The following is a 13,663-nucleotide window of genomic DNA, read 5'->3' on the forward strand; positions in this document are numbered from 1 at the left end:
CCCGCAGCACAGCTCCTCCGACTGCGGTGGCGATGTCTCCTGAGGCAAAAGTCGAGCCAGTAAAGCAGGATAGTTACAGGATAGTCACTCGGCGAGACGGAGCTCGGGACTCAAGCGGCCATCTCGGTCGTGAGCAAGCTCCGCCCCCAAGTGAGGAGCTTTCTTTCTGTCTGCTCAAATATACAAAAACACTTTGAAGTATGGAAGGCGGAGCCTGTCATTGCACCTGCATCCTTCAAAGGTTGCCTCGTGGAGATGTTCTGTCCCTGCAAACTGTGCCGAAGGCCGCCAGACACGCTTTGACCACATCACCCGGTTTTACCCACAGTTTTTATATTTTGTCTGAATGTGTGCATTTTCATAAAAGTTGATCTTCAGTAGAGCACCAGGAAATCTTCAATAGAGAATAAAACTAGATCTTAAATGTATTACTGTTGGCATAACACATTCCCCATCTTCACAATGATTTCATGCGTTGACCAACTAACTTCTTGATGGCAGAGGGTATTAAGAGGGACATTTCGGGAGAAGACACTTGGTATAGCCTCAAATTTCATTTTGAAACCTCGTACTAGAACTGTAAGGCACTTTTAAACAGAACCTGCCCCTACTCCCCCATCCATCCCATCTTGGTGTGGGAAATGATTGCAATGTCATGGACGATACAGACTACTTGTTAAAGGTAGCATAGCAGCAGTGAATTTCAATGTTGTTTTTGTCTTTTTTTAAGCATATTGCTGGATGAAATCTGTAAAAAAAACTAAATTGGAATGTATAAATGTTTAGATATTGTGTAACTTCGAGTATCTATTTTTAGACAGTGCAACCATTTTTTGGTACTCTGACAGTTCTTGCAAGTGAGTCAAAAATTTGAATCGGGTGTGTAGTGAATAAAACGAAACCCACTCACTCCAGCTGTACCACAAAGCAATATCTATATTCTGCTGCAGAGGCTGCTGTTCCAGCAACTTTCAGAGGCGTTACTTACATCACTCTTCGTTGCTATAGCATCGTGTGCACTTAGCATAGATTTAGAACCAGTCCGCCATTACCCCTTTTTCTCTATTCTGCATCTCAGATCTACAAAACAAGCCATACTCGACGGTTAAAACCACTATATTCATTTAATTCACCTTAATTTTTAGAAGTGGTTAGTGGTTTATTTGGATGAATTCAGTGTGGTTGTATTCCCTGTTTTCTGAGCTAATTCAACAAACTATCCATTTGCAAGTAAATCACCTGTTCGAATATTTTCCTTTGAGGGGTGAGCACAGTTGCTGCTGTTTTCACTATCACACTGTAAGCAATCCTCACTAAGGCAGGTAGTCAGGTAGGCCTTCTGCAGTCCGATGGTGTGTTGAACGAACTATCTGCAAGCCTCAACATATCTCCGCAAGCCTCAACATATCTCCGCACCAGCATGCACAGTTGAGGTGGTTTTTAGAACGTCGGCCTTGCATGTCCTCTTTAAATGACTGGGATGGCAAGTAACTTAATTTCCATTGATCGTGACTCTTTGAGCCTGTAGTAGTTAGTTCTGAAGGCTTGGGACCTTTGAGAGTCAGCTGTACGCATCCAGTGTCTCACCTTGTCTGTATACATATGGATTTCATGTTCTTGGAAGGTATCAGATCACTACAAGGATAAACCGGGCGCCTGAAATGCAATGTTGTGTATCATTTTAGTAGCGTGTGTGTTATCTTAGTAAATTTTAGTTTCACTGTTGTTGCTAATACCATTAGTTGCAATTTATAACATGTATTACTGCCTCACCTGCTCTGAAATGTGAGTTGTGCTGAGGAGGATTTGGTTACAAATCTGCATTGTTAACTGTGATTATTGAATAGAAATAACATGCATAAAAAACTGCATCACTTGATGCCACCACAGCATCACTCAGCACCACCATAGCATCACTCAACACTACCGCAGCATCACTCAGCGCCACAACAGCATCAGTCAGCACCACCACAGCATCACTCAGCACCACCACAGCATCACTTAACATCACCACAGCATCATTCAGGGCAACCACAGCATCACTTAACACCACCACAGCATTACTCAGTGTCACCACAGCATCACTTAACACAACCACAGCATCACTCAGTGCCACCACAGCATCACTTAACACCACCACAGCACCACTCAGCGCCACACAGCATCACCCAGCGCAACCACAGCATCACTCAGCACCACCACAGCATTACTCAGGGCCATCACAGCATCACTCAGGGACACACCAATATTACTCAGCGCCACCACAGCATCAATCAGCACCACAACAGCGTCACCCAACACCACAACAGCATTACTCAGGTCTACCACAGCATTACTCAGCACCACCACAGCATCACTCAGCACCACCATAGCATCACTTAAAGCCACCACAGCATCACTCAGCAACACCACAGCATCACTAAGCGCCACTACAGCATCACTTAACACAACAACAGCATCACTCAGCGCCACCATAGCATCACTTAACACAACCACAGCATCACTCAGCGGAACCACAGCATCACCCAGTACCACTACAGCATCACCCAGCACCACCACAGCATCACTCAGCACTACCACAGCACCACTCACCACCACAATAGCATCACTCAGCACCACCACAGCAGAACTCAGCACCACCATAGCATCACTCAGGGCCCCCACAACATCACTCAGCACCACCACAGCATCACTCAGCACCACCAAAGCATCACTCAGCGCTACCACAGCATCATTCAGCACCACCATGGTATCACTCAGCACCACCACAGCATCACTCAGCACCACTTCAGTATCACTCCGCATCGCCTTTGCACTAGTACACCACCACATCATCATCACTCAGCAAGACCTGAGTATCATTCAGCATTATCTCAGCACCAGTCATTACCACCACCTCAGCATCACTCAGCACCACCTCAGCCTGCTCTCGGAATCTGGCATCTGTTGATTCTTCCCTAGCGTCTGGCCATTGCTAATGTTATAATACAGGTACTAGTTCCCAACGTTCACCATCCAATTGTTTATGCCCCCCCCCAAAAAAAAAACCTTTAATAAACAATCATTGGAATAGGCAGACACAAGTTGCCAGTATTGCAAGAACAAAAGAAAACTGAGGACATTTTTTATTGTAAATACTTTTTTTAATAGGGTTGTTCAGTTGTACATAATTTCTTCCTGGTCATATATAAGGTAACAAAAATGCTTCTGACACTTTTTTATTATAACTTTTCAGCTTGCTGTAAGCAGCCACACTTCTCTACAGCACAGCTTGAAGACATTGGCAAAGTCAATTGCTCTGGCTAAACACCTATAAGGCCCCAAAGGGGAGACCTATTGGCTGTGTCAATGCTTGTTTTAATTGTTTGGGAAGTTACTGTTTCACATTGCCTTTAAGTTAAGCGCGACTACTTTGGTACAGAGCAATAGACGGCTAAGTACAGGTTTATTTAGTGACTTTTGTGGTTCACACTTGCAATGATTGTGATTATTATTAGTGGGGGGTTCTCACCTACCTCAATTAAAACTCCACTTTCTCAATCTCTTGAAGGGGAACAAATGAAGTCTTGATAAGGCTTCCAGGAAAACCTAACAATTATTTGTTTGCACAGTTGCCTCTGCATCAGCTCTGTGACATTTTGTATGTTATGCTCATTGGGGAGGCCTACGCCCTGCTCAAAATCAAATAACCTGGATAACAGTGAAGAGAGTTTTACACTGAGAAGACTTTATTTCAACATATGTATTTAGTTAAGAGATGTAAACATAGGAAAACAAATGCTTGTTATGTTAAAGGAGTTAACGCTGAGTGAAATCAGTATCTCTTTTTTGCAAACCAAGACTGAATAACGATATCTTCAGGTGCTGCCAGATTACATCCTCACTTTTAGAGGTTAGGATGACCACCACCCACAAACCCTAAGCATGATGCAACCACCAGTAGAGCCCGCTGTTTCCCACAACAGGCAGTAACCTAAAGAGACTCACCCCCTACATAGGCTCTAGGACCCTCTTCCAGTTCCCATCCTTGTCATTAAACAGACAGCACACATAATTGGGAGTCTCCCAGCAGTGGTCTTTGATAAAGAGGAGGCTTCTTAAACTTTATTCTTCTACAAGGGAAGATTGAAGTCTTCAGGTGGCATTCTGTTGGTGAAAGATTGCTGTCACTTTAGTTGCAGAGGTCACTTGTGCAGCAGACAGTGGATGATTCGAATGCCTTCATTTTTATACAGTTCATGGGTGTGATGCAGCCACGAATCATCGTAACTAGAAGAAGATAAAGATTTGATGCCATCAGTGACACAAACATAACGAATATGATGAAAGGCAGATTTAAGTGATTCTAAACCATTCCCCAGGTACCAGTCAGATGCTATTGTCTTTGAACCAATCTCCAGCAGCTAATCAGGTTTTACAATCTCGGATCCACTCTCCACAAGCCAATGATATTCCAGAGGCCATTGACCTCTAGTCACCAAGCAGCCAATCAGATCGAAGCGTCTCTGAGCCACTCATAGGCAACCAGGTATTTTCAACTGTTTCTGATTAGCGCTAGAAGATAGATACCAGGGTTTTGGAACCATTTTCCAGCAACCAATTTACAGCTCTGAAGCACTCTAGCGGGAATCAAATCCCAGAAAACAAATCACTTAGCTTTGGCCCATCAGTTTTGCGAACTTATGTAAGCGTGTTCAACAGCCAATAAAAACCAAGAGCCTCTAACTCACTCATTGGCAACTAATCATGAGCCTGAAAAACTGATCCACTCTTCAGTATCCGGAGATCTCCATTATTTAATGTCTCATCAGCAACAACTGAGATAACGAAGAATCAGAAGCACTTGCAATATCGAGTTAGAGACCAGGAAGTCAGTAACAGGTTCTTTATTTGGCCAATAAAATCTATAAAAGCACACAAATGAAACAGTTATACCAAAAAAACATATAAATAAAATAGCTTAAAAAGTTACCATGCATACATAGAAGGTCCAATTAGCCCGAATACATTTGTCTATGACTGTTTATACAGACAAGTAAAAATAGAAATAATTATTAAAAAACAAGTACAGAATGCATCTCCAAACATAAAATTCAACAGATAAAGTGTAAAAATCAGAAAGCATTGGCATAGTAAGCAAACTACATATGCAAGCCTTAGCATACACCATAGTAAAATAAGCACATGTATTTCCCAGAGAACACTAGTTGGATTCAGCTTACTAAACCATGAGCGTCTTCTTTCTAAGTCTTAAGGCTCCTGTAAAGAAACTTGCCACCACAAAAAAGACCATAGGGGAGGAAAGCATTTGTAAATATATTAATGCAGGCCTTACTTGGACAAATTGGCCAGATCTAAAGAGCAGGACAACACATTATTTTTATGCAGGGGGGGCATAATATGTGAAAAATAATGTAAAATGCAGAGTGTCTTGATCAGAGAAATTGTCACATGGACATGGATTTAGAGTACCAGGCTTCGTGAAGCCTTTGGGAAAGGCTAATATTCAGTGTATACGGTCCAATCGGAATCTGGTTAGCAGAAAGCGAAGGTGCACGTTATTAACCAGTGGCAAGCAAGGCTTCACCTGTGGACTCGAACTCAGTGTGATATCATTTCTCACCGTAGGCTTAGCAAGTTCCCTACCCTCCCTTTATCCCTGCCTCCTGGCCAAAAACAGATGTTTAATGTTCCTTAATATCAACTGGGTGTAAAGGCCTGGGGTTAGTATACAAGTCAGGGCAGCCTGGCCACCTCGTCTGCTCCAAAACATTCCTTAACCAGTGGATACGCAAAGCCCCCTCTTGTGCAGTCCGATACTACAAGTTGGTTTAAAGCGGGTGCTGGGCAAGACCTGGTATACTCACCCTCTTTTTGCGTTTATTGAGCTGGGCATTCAATATGCAGTCGCAGCGAGGGGATTTTGAGGATAGAATTTGTGATGCAGGTGGCTAACTCAGATTGTAATTATTTGTTCGTCAATGAAGGTGCTTTTGCATTGCACTCTGTTGATGTTTGCCAAATCATATTCAAATATGACAAGATTCCTCAGCAGTTTGGGTGTGTGATGGGCAGCCCCTACTCCCCAAGGTATTACAGAAATAACAATGTCTGAAGCGCCAGAAGAGCTGATGTTTCATCATTTTGGACTGTCCCGGTTACAGATCTGTTGTTGGAACAGCCTGCAATCTGCATTTAAATTGTCTCAAGTAGTCAGTTATTTCCTTCCTCTAATTTCAATCTGGACTGACAGAGGCTTTGTCACTGGGGCTAAATCTGTATTATGACTGAGCCATAGAGAGCAGGAGCATATCAGCTCACCATAGTAGTTTTATCGCGTGATTGGTCCCCTTAGATTGGTTCTCAACTCCTAGAATGGTTCTCAAAGCTACAAGCTAGTTAATTAAGATATTTCCTATTTCTGTAAATGCGTATACTAGTTGACAATACTAAGTAACGTTCAGATTAGCACATTGTGCTTTAAAGCGGCAGGTACTGCCAGGTACAGAGTATTTGCTGTTCTTTAATTTGAAAGAGAGAGCGCCAGCCCTTCTCAGCAGGTGTGCAATAAGTTTAAAGCAGGGGTCTCCAAACCGGTCCTGGAGGGCCGGATCCATGCCAGATTTTTTGGATATCCCCATTGAGATACATGTAGTAATTTAAAAAATCTGGCATGGATCCGGCCCTCCAGGACCGGTTTGGAGACCCCTGGTTTAAAGGAAGCGTACCTCCACTTCTCAGCAGGAAAGACATACTCAGGCATGCAAACTAACATGGTTCCCAGGGCCGGACTGGCTGTAGTGGGCATTTCCCCAGGAGGCTGGAAGAGTGGAGCCCGATTTTTCAGTGGTTGGGGCTGGTTTTGTTACTGTGGCTAGTTTTGCAGCAGTGCTGCAATATTGGCCGCCCAGTAACAAAAGCAGCAGTGCACACTTGCGCACCCCCTGGGGGCTGTTCCAACAAAATTGCCAGTGCTGCTTTAGGGGTTCTGGGTCCGGCCCTGATGGTGCTGTTATGCATCACACATGGCCACTTATTGTAGAGCTGCTCTCACACAGTGAGAGTGTGTTTGAAGTCCTTGAACAGAAAGTTTTCCAGCACAGATGTTGATGCTCTGCACAGCGTTTTCCAATTTATCGCCCACCCTGGACTTTGGCAGTTGCTGCAGATACGTTTATTCTTGCTGTGGGAGAGGTTAGGTTTGGCTTATTAGGCAGTCCATAGCCCCACTCTCAATGGTCCCACTCTCTCTTCAAGACCCAGCCCATGCTCCCTGTATGACCACATGGTGTAAATTCTTATAAGTTTGGCAGTTCTAGAAACTCTATTGTAGTGTGGGGTGACCAGACACCCTGGTTTTCTCTGGACAGTATTGGTTTTCAGAGGACTGTGCCAGTGTCCCAATACAATTATTAATTTTAAATATATGTTGCGGTTTTTGTGACGAAGGTCAGGTCAGCTTACGAATGATAATTGAAAGGTACGCTATCCTTTCACAGGTTATCTATGAAATCTGAATTAATTAGAGTGATTTATCTGTTTCTGCCAGGCAGCACAGTCTGCTCCCAGCAGAGAGATAGAGTGAAGTGTGGGGGGATAAGTATGGAAATCATAGCTAATGTTATGTGTACATAGTCTTGTAAATGTGTGCATGTCTGTATGTATGTATATGTATATATACATATATATATATGTGTGTATATATATATATATATATATATATATATATATATATATATATATATGCGTAGATGCAGCTCTCTCCTCAAAGCCTCGCAGCAGCCGCCGCCAAACAGCCAAGAAAGAAAGCCACGCCACTCCAACGTCCAAATGTGGGCTAAAACGATTTTATTGCGTTCAAGGCCACCAGATCTTACGCGTTTCGGGCGTCCGCCCTTGTTCACAGATCAAATGTCAGTAAGTTCATAATGGCTTAAATACATAAAGTTTTTCCCGGGCATTTTTTTACACCATCACGTGATAAAGTGACATAGAAGACACACTACCAAACTCAGGCTGAAGCAGTCTTTCCTCTAGTTGGTGCCACGTTAAAACAATACACAAATATAATAACAGCATGAATGCGCTATTTACAACTCAATCTATATACAATGTACAATTCATTTTTTTGGATTTAAAAAAATAAATAAATATATGTAATATAACAATATATATATACATTATAAAAATACATGTGATTTGGGACAATGTGCAAACAACGCAATGTTATCAGTTGTTAATCATTCAATAACTAATGATTGAATGGCAAAGTGTAAATAAGCAAGATTGTAATAATGCAACAAGAAATCCTTATATCAAATCGATACAAAGTAGTCCCAAAGTTTGCAGACAATAAGTCTGTCCAATTTAATGTCGGCATAAATGCCTATTGTATAGATTGAGGTGAATTGTGTGTATCGTGGTCACCGAAAAAAAACCTCGTGCAATACGAAGTAGTTTAAGGGATGCTTCCAATCACGCCCCATCAGTCTGTGTCCAAAATTGAACGTGCTTCAAGTGTTTTAGTAAATGTGTGTCCCTCCTGCAGAGATAAAAAAGGTAAAAAAAGGGAAAAATGATTTTTGTTTTTTTTCTATTCTTTTTTTCGTGACAACGAGTTTCATAAACACCATAGTAGGAGTCAAAGCTCCCAACTACTACACCATGGAAGCCATGATGAGATAAAAATAAATCAGTGAAATACAGTAATACAGAAACTAAAGAGACAGAGAAGTCAGATCTTGGCATAATGGCTGACATACAGGATAAGTTAACCAACAGGAAAAAGCCATTATAGGAACACATGTAGATCTTCCGTGGTGTTAAGACCATTGGGAAAGCGACTGTCCAGTTCCAAAATGAACTGGGACTCAAGTCGCCTAAGCATGAGATCCCTGTCACCCCCTCTACTTGGTTTTGGTACTGAGGCAATGACAAAATAAGTTAAGCAGTCGAGATTATTCTGATGGATGGCTTTAAAATGGCGTGCCACGGGATAGCTGCTATCGTTGTTAACGATTGCGCGTAGATGTTGTAGGATTCTGACATGCACCTGCTTGCCTGTGCTCCCCACATATCTGAGGCCACAGGTGCATGTCAGAACATACACTGCAAAGTCTGTTTTGCAGTTGTGCTTCCCTTTGATCTCCACAGGGTCAGATCTAAAAGGTGTAGAGTATTGGGTGGTGTTAATCCCAAATTTGCATGCTCTACAACTGGAACACCTAGTGAAACCCGGCTTAGCCATCCAATTGTTCTGTTTGGTTAATTCAGGAAAATCACGACTCAATTGGGTTCTCATGCTAGGACCCTTTCTATAGGTGATGGTAGGTTTATCTGTTATTTTTGGGGCCAGTACTAGATCAGTTTTTAAAGCTGGCCATCTTTGATTGATAATAGATCTGATTTTGCGTTCCTGTTTGTTAAAGGTTAGAATCAGTCTAGGTGGACTATTACTCGATTCTATGTTGGCTTCCTGATTAGACTCTGAAGTGGAAAAAAGCGAATCCCTGGGTCTACAATTAGCTTTCGCTAAGGATTGCCTAAGTATTGATTCTTTATATCCCCTTTCTCTGAATCTATCAAGGGCTTCAGTAGCACAGAGTTGAAAATCCTCGTCACTACTGCAAATTCGTTTAAGCCTAAGTAGTTCTCCGAAAGGGATATTATCGATGACATGACGGGGGTGGGAGCTGCTGGCGTGAAGTGTGCTGTTGCCAGCAGTGCTTTTACGGTGCAGTTTGGTACATAGTTTAGAATTTTTCACAAAAACTTTAACATCAAGGAATTCCACCTCTGAGTTGTCAATATGTGATGTAAAATGTAAATTCTCATTATTGTTGTTAATCAATTCAATAAACCTTTCCGCATCTGCTCTCTCCCCCCTCCAAATTATAAAAAACATCATCGATAAAACGCAACCAATGTAATACATTGTTGGACATGATCTCACTGAAGCTGACCTTAAGTACCTGCTCCTCCCACCAGCCAACGTGCAAGCACGCATAGCTGGGGGAAAAGCAGGCACCCATAGCCACTCCTCTTAGTTGTAAATATAGTTCCTTGCCAAACATAAAATAGTTATGATGCAAACACCAATTGGTCAGTTCTATTAACATTTTGTTATGAGTATAACAATTGATAGGTCTGGTTCCCAAAAAGTGTTCAAGTGCTCTAAGTCCAGCTCGGTGATTGATGCTGGTATAGAGTGACTCTATGTCTAAGGTGATTAATAGTAAGTCATCACTCCATGGAACGTTGTTAATCCTATTGAGAAAATGACCAGTATCCCTGATGTAAGATGGTAATGTTTGCACTAGGTTTTGGAGGAAATAGTCAATGTATTCGCCAATGTGTTCGGCTAGACTGGAAATTGCGGAAATTATCGGCCTCCCTGGGACTGGGCTCACCATCTTGTGCACTTTAGGCAACAGGTACAGTTTAGGAAGTACGGGATTGTCAACATCCAGAAAGTTAAACTCATCTTTGGAGAGCATGTTTTCCCTCTTCCATTTAAACAACAACTTTTTGAGACTTTCCTTTGCCTCTATATACGATTTCATGTTTGACTTGCTGTAACAGGATCCATCCTCTAATTGTCGCAGCGCTTCAGCAACATAATCTTTCTGTGGCCAAATGACCACGTTGCCGCCCTTGTCTGCCATGGTCACTATTATACTCTGATCTTTGCTAAGTTTATTCATTAGTGTGGTATAAGCTAGTTCTTGATTGCTCCTGTATCTTTTCTTATGTTTCACTTTATGATACAGTCCTTTAAGATCTTCAATGACCATGTCATGAAAAGTATCTATAGAGTCACGAGGCATAACTGGCATAAAAGTAGACTTTGGTTTGAACGGACTTAGGTTCATTCCTACCTGAGATATTTCGGCAGTTCGAAGCTCTTCTTGAGTCGATGTCGCTTCGTCTCCAGGTGTGTCATCCATAGCCAGTTGGTGCAGTGTCAATAAAGTTCTTGTTTCTCCTGCCGGAGTGCTAAGAGTGTTTGTTGTTGCAATTCCGGATTGTTTGGGAGGATTAGTTTTGTTGCCTTCCTTAATTTCAAAAAATTTCATGAGCTTAAGTTTGCGAATGTAAAGAAAAATATCCACATGTGTAACTGAAGTCTGACACCGGACAATAGCTAAGCCCCAAACTTAAGAGTTGATTTTCAGCCTCAGTTAATGTAACGGTGGATAAATTAATGATAGTGTTCTTTACTGTTTGTTCTTTCGCCAGTACTGCTTCTTTGGTTTTTTTGGAGATTTTTTGTTTTTGTTTTTTGCGGCGTTCTCTCCGTCGTTTGTTACGTCTTGTTTTGTTACTTTGCTCTGGGATTGCTGTTTCCGATTTCTGGGTCTCAGCGTTTGAATCCTGTCCGAGCGTAAAAAATCCACCTCCTCTCCCAAGTCTAGGACAGCCATTTCTGTTGAATCCGATTGCTCACTTCTGTTCTCCCAAGATGAGCCGCTGCTGAGGGATTCATTATCGCTGCTCTCCAAGGTTACGCCCAACCCGGCTGAAGTAGAAGCAGCCGCAGGTGTTTCTATCGAGGATGCCGGTTTCTTGGCTGTCTTTTGTGCCAGTTTTGTTTTTTTGGCATTTTCATATTTTTTTGCGAATGTAAAAATTCGCCCCTGGGCATAGTCCTCCTTATCACGGGCGAATTTGTAGATTTTGCGATTTTTGATTTTTTCCTCTTGCTGCTTGAGGCGCTCATCAATTTCTTTCCGTAGTTTGTCAATCAAATCATTGGGCTCAAAGGTAGCGAGCAATTCATTGATGGATTCGATTTCTTTCATTATGGCATCCCTGTCGATTACAGCATATTTGACCAGTAGCTGTATTAATCTGCTGGAGGAGTCTAGGTTGATTTGTCCCCACTCCTTTAGCATCTCCGGGTTGGGGTTTTCGTAACTTGGAGCCAGCAGAATGCGAAGCCCACGAGGGACCCGTCCTTCCTCCAGATATTTGGAGAGTGATTTATGTTCCCACCACTTGGTGAGTTCTTGCCGCATACTTTTCTCCAATCGTTTCATGGCCGCCCTGATTTTATCCTCATCAGTATTGTCATTGTTGGTCACTGTGAGATTGTTAGCTCCCTTCTGTTTATTAATTGTAGTCGGGAGATTCGAGTACAGCATATCTGCCGCCGCTTCTCTGTCTCTTAAAGTTTCCGCTGACATGTTGACGGTGTCTTGAAATAACGCAAAGATACCCGCAGTCAAGTGTCGAACGTTATCGGTTTCCGATCACTGACCACGCAAACCCAAGGACTCCTCCCCTCCGTTTGTGTGTTCACAGTCACTCACCGCAAAGCGCATAAATCGTGCGTTGAACGACAACCATATATATATATGTGTGTATGTATATATATATAAGCAGACACTGATCTAAGAATAAAAGTTTGGATTCAGATTCACGGAGTCAGCGCCTTCTTCAATCGTATGAGCATGGTATGAAAGAATATATATATATGTGTGTATGTATATATATATATATATATATATATGTGTATATATATATATATATATATGTATGTATATATATATATATTCAATGAAAAAACCATAGGTTATAGGCCATATATAGTTAGGAATTCGCATTTACAAAACCTTATTTTACTCGCATAAAACCATTGAAATTCCATATATAGTTAGAAGCGCTAACTATATATCGCGCACCCGCAATCCACTGCTGATGATGTCACATATTACATCATTCATGACATGGTCAGTGACATCACTGATGACATCACTGATGACATCTCAAATGACATCACTGATGACATCACTGATGACATCATCCAGTGACTGTGTGTTTCTGTAAAGTTTAAATATGTTTTACATATTGAAGAATGAGTGGATGTATAAGTGTCTGGATGAAGGATTTAGTAGGTGCATGACTGACTGTATGAGTGAGTGATTAAATGTGTCTCACTGAGTGCATGGGTTAGTCTTAATTTGTGCATCAGTATGTTTGTTGTTGTGTAAGCTGCTGCATGTGTTGATCAGTAGCTATAAGAGTGGCCATATGGGTTATTGATTGGTTGCCCAAGTATTTGAATGGGAGGCTGAGTGTGTGTGTGGGTGGCTGGGAGGTGCGTGACTCTGTGCATAGATGTGTAAGCAGTTGATTCACTAGGAGTATGAGTTCAAGAGTGCATGTGGAAACAGCTATATGGGCGGTTGACTGTGCATGGGTGTGTTGGTGAGTGAATGGATTTCTCATTGCTACATGTGCAAGTAAGTACGTATGTAAAACACAATACATGTGAGAGTTGAGATATATAAATAACTGAACATAAGAGCCAGTGAATGTGTGAGTGGCTGTATCGATCACTGTGAGCTTGTATCAGGGATTATATAAGAGAATAAATATGTGTTATTATATGTTTGAATAAGTAAGATGTGTATAACTTTATAGTTGAGGAAATGGAGGTGTGATTGATTCTTTGCATGACTGACTAGGTGTGTGAGTAACTCCATGGATGAGTGACAGTCTGTGAGTGTCTGTTTATACTGAGTGTATGTAAGGTTATATTAGAGTCTGAAGAGGTTCATTGTATTATCACATGAGTGATGTGATCAGTGATGACAAATGAGATGTCATCAGTGATGTCATTTGAGTTGTCATCAGTGATGTCATCAGTGATGTCATTTGA

At 41.8% G+C, this 13,663-nt stretch overlaps 1 long non-coding RNA gene across 1 annotated transcript in view; it reads right to left on the reverse strand.

Annotated features, from left to right (window-relative positions):
* Positions 1-3,121: 3,121 nt before the first annotated feature.
* LOC147748039 (uncharacterized) overlaps positions 3,122-13,663 on the reverse strand; it is a 63,581-nt gene continuing 53,039 nt past the window's right edge. The window contains exon 3 of the long non-coding RNA XR_015308525.1: positions 3,122-4,269. This is a non-coding gene — a long non-coding RNA (uncharacterized LOC147748039). The remainder of the gene's footprint in view (positions 4,270-13,663) is intronic.

This window comes from Lissotriton vulgaris, chromosome 1_1, assembly GCF_964263255.1.
Source record: "Lissotriton vulgaris chromosome 1_1, aLisVul1.2, whole genome shotgun sequence".
NCBI lineage: Eukaryota > Metazoa > Chordata > Amphibia > Caudata > Salamandridae > Lissotriton > Lissotriton vulgaris.